General features: G+C 41.3%; 1 protein-coding gene across 1 annotated transcript in view; it reads left to right on the top strand.

Annotated features, from left to right (window-relative positions):
• Nucleotides 1-7,500, top strand: part of LOC101860427 — a 52,611-nt gene that overhangs the window by 38,772 nt on the left and 6,339 nt on the right. The window contains exon 2 of the mRNA XM_005103144.3: nt 1,974-2,168. The gene's annotated coding sequence lies outside the window, so the exon portion shown is untranslated. The remainder of the gene's footprint in view (nt 1-1,973; nt 2,169-7,500) is intronic.

The following is a 7,500-nucleotide window of genomic DNA, read 5'->3' as shown; positions in this document are numbered from 1 at the left end:
TTCCAATACTGTACACCGTTCAGTGACGGTGCAGAGTTTGAAAGCTTTAACTAAAGTCAATGAGTCTACATAACAGGAGGGGCCACTTCTCTCTTTGAGCCAATTAAAAAAGTGTCCTCAAAATTCGGTGGCGCCCTCTTCACAAAAGCGCACCTTTTGCGAACAGAGTTATCCTACTTGAGTTTTAAAAACTCAAAGTGAAACTAGCAGGTTTTTTAATGAATTTCGGAAGAACGCTTTTTTAAAATGGTTACGCTGACAAAAAAACCTCTTCCGGAGGAAAGGGTGATTGTTTTCTTCGTTTAATTTGACTTTAGAATGAAAAGCGAGAGGTCATTAAAATATAAATAACCTAAAACTCCGCATTGAACGAACCTGAACTGCTGATGAACAGCAGTCGATCTGCGCACGCAAGGAGGTGCTATTCCTATTCTTCTTCTGGAAAAACGAAAGAGAGCTTCAAAACAGACTGCAGCGCCATCTGAATAAAAGAGCATACTTCCTGCGGACACTCCTTTGGCTGAGTGGCCCATCTTGCTATTTACTATCTTTGCTAAAGTCAGAGGCACAACGCAGTCGATGATCCTGATACAAGGTTACAGATTCAAAATTAAAAGTATAAAAACAAAGTTTAAATATTGCACCAAATTAGTTTACAGGAAAGCCACCATGTTTAGTTTGATACGCTGATTCCGAAAAAGAATTCAGTCTTTAGCTGTGATAATTATTTTTGCTAGTATAATTCAAAGGGGTTCTGCGTCCCTGCGCGTCACTCGATACCATGACCAATACCACCCAGACGAGTTATTCGCTTAGCGCTGTCGCTGTTTTCCGGACGAATTGTTTCCCCTACTTTGTAAAATACTCTAATCCCCGGTTCTCCGTTCAACGGGTTTTCACCTCTCGACGAAGTTCCTTCCTCTTGCGAACGACTTCACGACTTCACGTACTTTGGGTATTTCCCAGGACTTTGTTCACCTGCCTGGTTCCAACGTGGGTGTTGGCGGTGGAAACGGGCAAAAGTTGAACTCTCTCATATCATGATGTTTCGAATAGTGTCAGTCGTCTTCACCTGCACGTCAATATAGCAGCCATTTCCACTTAATAATAGATAGCGTTATAGCGCAAATCCCCGCTCAACAGAAAGGTCTATGTGCTTCCCAATCTATACTATTACCCCAGCAGACCTGAGAGCATTCTGAAACAAACTCAACTTCCTGGTAAGCATACAGTGCAAGCAGCCATTTATAGGCACTAAAACACTAACATACTGACAAGATCTTTCACTGTCTATGGCCGGGTACCCATTTCCACCTGGATGAAGTGAGGAAAATGCGTGTAAAGTGCCTTTTCCAAGGACACAACGTCGGGCCCGTGACTTGAACCCCCGGCCCCGCAAACTCACGATTACGAGTCCGGTCCCCTAACCCCTTCCTGTCTTCTCCGGCTGGCTACCTTAAGACTTGATCATTGAAGGCAGAGCCGTGGTTCCCCTCCTAGTCGTTGAATGGGAATCTCGCCCGCCCACCTGATGACTGACTTTACTAATACCTTTGTTATGCTCGTTTCTATATAGCCTACAGTGCTGTTTTGCTTTACATTTATAGGCGCTCTCGAAGAACATAAAAAAGTATGTTATCTGACCACTCCCCTCCCACCCTTACTATGCTTTTCTACAATGATGATGATGATGATGATGATGATGATGATGATGATGATGATGATGATGATGATGATGTAGATGCGTGCACTTTGGTGACAATAGCTATTGTAGTCATTAGATCTAACATTATTTTTTGTATGTTCCTGGTGAAGCCCTTGATCGGGCGAAACGTTGAACTTTTATAAAATTTTCTGGAAATTCTACAAGTCTCTACCCTTTTACTTTTATATTTCTTCCTGTTTACAATGATGATGATGATGATGATGATGATGATGATGACGATCTCATCGCCTTCTATTTCTGTTCTCAGATTTAGCAGCCCAGTCACGGAAACTACAACAGGTTTCTCGTTCTTTAACTACTCTATTTACTTGTGTTTTGCTAAACGAGTCCATGATGCCCAGCCCAAACTTGTGTTCTGGGACACCGTGTATGACGGAGCAGCCCATTCGTTGAGGTCCAATCAGCTTCAATCAGCGCTACATCACCTGAGGACTGTGAGGAAGTAAGTACAATCAAACCTACTTGGTCTCCTCTTCATAGTGGTCGCCTGTACAAACGACCACTCTTCCAAGGCAAACTTGATATTATGTTTTCCTTATATCTTTAACCTGTCGACAGCGGCCCTAGGCCACACGGCCACAGACAGTCAGTTTTTTTTAGACAGATCAGCCTCAAAACGTACTCACACAGCTGCCACTTGCGATGAAAGTTGTGCGCCAACTCGTCCCCAGACTATGTGTTTTAGTTCAATCGATGCAAAGACACTCTTACGATAGATAAGAGTTTTAATTGAAAATTAAATGGAGAATGATACAATTTTTTTCCGTCCCCTCCTGCCCACCCTGCAGTAATGAGTACCTGACTTCGAGTTGGTGAGTAAAGGCGGCGTGGAAAGGAACTGGCCACCCTACCACAATATGACGAAGGCCCAGGAAGTTGTCTCACTAACGTTACAAGGCAATCCTCATTGTCGGGATTGGATGCGGGAACAACTTTACTACTACTACTACTACTACTACTACTACTACTACTACTACTACTACTACTACTACTACTACTACTACTACCACTACTACTACATGGTGATGGTCGTAATGAATAGTAGTAGTAGTAGTAATAGTAGTAGTAGACTACTGCTACTCGTACTACTACAACTACTAATGATGCAGGTAACGTCTAGGGCTATAGTAGCGCTGACTCCCGTAAAATACTGCTCTAGGCGCTTTTCAATACACGTACCTTCATCATTACCCAGCTTACATGTGTATAACCTCATATTACGCACTTAAGATTAGCAGTAACGCTCAAGCAAATATTCATACTTACACAGCTCAATCGATGACGATAAGCATATCACATGAAAAAAAGATGGCATGTAGGCCTACTATGGATAAGGAAAAAGGTGATTATCCTTTTTTGTGCTCTCCCTCTCTTTGCAAGTTTCCGGCTACATGTATTATTCTTTATTTCTGTTGGTCTTTGTATCTGTCTGTCTCTGTCTTTACGTTTCTATAACATGTCTGTCTGTCTGTCTCTCTTGTCTGTTTGTCTGTCTGTCTGTCTGTGTGTCTGTCTGTCTGAGTGAGTGACTGTGTGGTGTGTGTGTGTGTGTGTGTGTGTGTGTGTGTGTGTGTGTGTGTGTGTGTGTGTGTGTTTGTGTCTGTCTGTCTGCCTGTGTGTATGTGTTTATGTGTGTGTATGTGTGTGAGTCTGTGTATCCTTCATTGTGTGACGCTAGTGCGTTACTTTTTCTGTTACTTTTTCAATGTCTTCATTTTGTTTTTAAAAAGAGTATTACTAGATACGAATTTGAAGATAACATAGGAGATTTATTCTGTATTTGTATTATGTGGAAAAGCTCAGAAACATAATATGAGATGTTGCTAAAGATATCATGTTTTGACGATCACGTTAAAAAACCGCTCGTGAATTGGCACTTCGAAATGGAGCCAAGATACAGCTGCTTTCAATTAATTTTTGAAACTGAATCCTAATCCTCAGGGAACACAATTTTTAAAAACACTATTAACCAGCTTAACGGCTTCAGGAAATGACGACTTAAGATATTAGTTTAAGATTTGGTATTATTTCAATAGGAAGATGTGTCTGTTAATCAGACGAATGACTGTCCTACAGTTATTCCAAGTAAATGTGCCTATGTATGTATTATTTCAGTATAGATTAAGCAGACATAGCCCTCAATTGCGTTGGACAAAAAGCAGGCAAACAAAATTATAAGCGTGTCAATCCCGCACGAATTCAAACTGAATTGACAAATGATTCAAATTACCTAAGTAATATCGGATTCTTTATTCAGCTTGAGAAAATAAACACACATTTTAGATTGCATTTTAATCGTCAGAAAACCATCGTTTTAATCCAATATTTATTTTGTAGAATGGCCATGGAGATGTTTTACTGTAAAGCAATCAAACAAAATAATGCAACACGATATTTAACATTACCATTGCATTTTCTTATTCATATAATGAAGGTGAAATTCCAAACGACTGATCAAATCCGTCATAAAAAAATGTACTTGGGCAATGACGTCCGTGGTGAAGACTAATGTCGGGGCTGCACTGGCGAAATTGAGTTCCGGTTCTTAACCGGCACTTGGTGTCGTTACCGCCTGTTCCAGTGTTTGGTACAGAGAATAGATGACGTTAAAGGCTTCTCGCGTTTCGAGTTTCAGCTACTGCTAGAGGAGTCCATAAATGTCATAAACACCCCGAACTTCAATTCAATTGCAGAAGTTTTCATTTTAGGTTCAATAGTTTGACTATAAACTCTAAAACAACTCCTATTAAAAGGAGGATGATAGTAATGTCGGAAGGTGGTAAAATTAAGCAAAATGACGTCATCACAGACAACTAATTATGGACAAATCTAAAATGTATCAAAACACCATCATGTAGCACCTCATTTGAAAGGTCTTGATGAGATACATCTGAATCCATGAAAATAACTATAATATTGTCCATTCCGTGCGAAATGTTTGCTATCTAATCGTCACAGTCAGCAAGAGGCTCAGGAGAGGGAGGGTTTAAGCAGCTGATTCCTTTGCACTCTCCACAAGCTAGTGAACACTGAAGTCCATTTTTTCTGCACGTGCTACGCTTTGACCGACAGTCTGATTTGCGATTGCACCGGATCATCTTCAATATAGATGTTGTTCCTGTAGTGTCTGCATATGCTGGAGGTAAATGTACACCGATTTAGCATACAGAGTGCCAAGAGGCAGCAAGATAAGGGAGCATTTCTCTCATGGAATGAAGATGTAAGTTCCAGTTTCCTGTTCTTTTACCCTTGACGAATCTCATCTGTATATCCAGCATCTCCATATATTGAAGCCAAAGACGTGATGTGCGACTAGTAAGAAGCTTTGATTTAGCTTCAGCAATTTTGTTTCTACACAGTCAAGTTCTTGACTTGAGGCTACAACGGCAGCGGATGCCTCTTTCTTCACTACCTGATTAAAAAGCCGAAGACGAGATGAAAGATCTGAATCATCAATATTATCTTTCATCTGATTTTTAAAGTATGTGTTGTCTCCTTCTTCCATTTCCTTACCTTCGGATGCAGAGATCTCCTCGTTTTGCCAGGTGCTGTTGTGGCTGAGTCTGTTTCTTCTGATACAATTGACGGGAGAGCGATGTCGAAAGTACTGGAGGCTAGTAGGGCGTTCAATACTGAATCAACGAGAAGGTACCCCCTCACAGCTGTGGCGACTGCCTTTCCTGAGAACATATGCACAACGGCATCTGGAGCATATATCACTTCGAGGAGCTCTGGCAGTCCAGACCCTGTCATCAGATGACCGATGGTTCCTAGGTAGCTCATCTGCGTATGAAACCCACCCAGTTGTAATATTATTAAACGTAGGTGACTGTCAGCAGGCTCACTGTCAACAATAAGCTGAGCTTTCCACCAAAGAGGTTGATCAAATATGGGCACAGGCTTGACCTTGTATTTGGATGCTAGGTTTGATACAAAGTGGAAAGTGGAATATACACAACTCATGTTTGTGGGCTGCATGTCGATCAAGGGAAAGAAGCAAGAAGGTGATCGTGCTCTGACCAGGATAACTTCCTTCTGACACTGTTTGCATTAGTCCAGACGAACCAATACGCGATGTTCGTAGAGGCCATGAAACTTTCCATAATAGGTCTAGTTTTTTTTGGTGATAGCTTCAAACCTGAAACGGGAGAAGCTCTTCATACTTTAACGAGATGTCAATCTTTGAGGAACTGAAAAAATGGACAGGGATCTGACCATGGGTGGATGTTTGAAGTGCACTTACACTGTTATCTCAGCCTGGAAAGCTTCTCATTTGGCGTTGCTGTTCCAATGTTTCCAATCCCATGGAAGGTTCCTAAACCTTCCAGTGTTCTAAGGTTGTGATCAACATTTTCTGCCATAAACTGTATAACGCTGTCACAACTTACACCACAAAGACCTGTGCCTTGACTGGAGGCTGCACACTGTTCGAAGCCCTGAACTTCGTGATAAGAAGAACAAAATCTAAGACTGTGCAATAAGCCAATTAGAGCCCGAGATCCATAAAGGTGATGCAGTTGCACACCAAGTTCAATTTGAAGAGGTGGTATTAAAATATTTGGCCTCATTGCTTTCATCATAGCTTGACCAATGGAAGCTGTTTTTAATTTTGTTTCCTTCTTTTTGTTCATCAAAGTCTGTAGAAATAAAACGAGTGAAGCAGGTAAATAATTTATATTTTCCTCAAGATCACCGACCACTTCTCTAGAGGGGTAAAACTCTTTTGAGTAGTGTAGATCCCTTACGTCTGCTAAGATTAGTTTTGCGGCGGTGTGTATGATCCTAAACCTTTCTGTTGAGATTTCACTTTCTTTTTGTTGTTTCCAGTATTGGTCTAATATCCTTTCAGCAGTCATCCAGATTGTGACAACACTACCCCTGCCCTGAATGTTTGTGATGACAATGCCACTATCCACAGTTTTCATTAACTTCTTTTTCATGTTCTCTTTAGAGTAAGGCTCTTCACCTCCCAGATACTCCCGCTTTTTCTGGCACAAGTCACCCACGGTTAGCTGCTCGTTGTCATTCTCCTTCAGGAAAGGGACTACTTTGGAAAAGGTTGTGAGTCGATCCTTGTCTTCAGGCCGTCCTTTCTTGCTTTTTTCCCCTTCTGAGCACTGTGCTTGAAAACGCAATGGAATGTTTCTTCCAGTTCTGAAATTTATATTGCATTGCTGATGATAGACTGCGTCAGCGGCATGCAAATCCTGAGCATATCCAATGCGCCCTTTCATTGTTTCAGCCCACGTCTTGTCATCAGGGCCTCGTTGTAAACACAACAGATCCAAGTTAGCCTGACAGCTCGATGTGCAGACTTGATAAAAAGAAATATCGCCTTTCTTTCTCTGGTCTCTTGTAGATGTCCCACAAAGTAGGCAGTCATTGGCAAAGACAAATTTAGTTGTTGAAGAGAGAAGACTAGCTTTCTTTGAAGCTGACCTATGCTCTCTTTTCCTTCTCAAATCTCGCTTAATTGCATTTTCATTACAGTAGCCATGACGACACTTGGTGTGTAGAATCTGGCCAGGATAAAAGTCAAGCCTGTTTTCCCCTCTCGCACGACTTGCCTTGTGGAGACAGCAACACCTTTTTGTGCCTGCATATTATTTGTTCCCTGGCCGTCACCCTGGGACTGATTACACACAGCACTAAACGTCTCTGTCTGAGGGACCTGCAGAAAACATTTACAAGCTAAACGATGCCAGAGTACAGCGTAATAGTAACAAATGATAATAACAATAAAATTATTATTATTATCATTATTATTATCATTA

The sequence above is a fragment of the Aplysia californica genome, unplaced genomic scaffold, assembly GCF_000002075.1.
Source record: "Aplysia californica isolate F4 #8 unplaced genomic scaffold, AplCal3.0 scaffold00360, whole genome shotgun sequence".
Taxonomy (NCBI): Eukaryota; Metazoa; Mollusca; class Gastropoda; order Aplysiida; family Aplysiidae; genus Aplysia; species Aplysia californica.
This window is presented reverse-complemented; position numbering and strand designations above follow the sequence as displayed.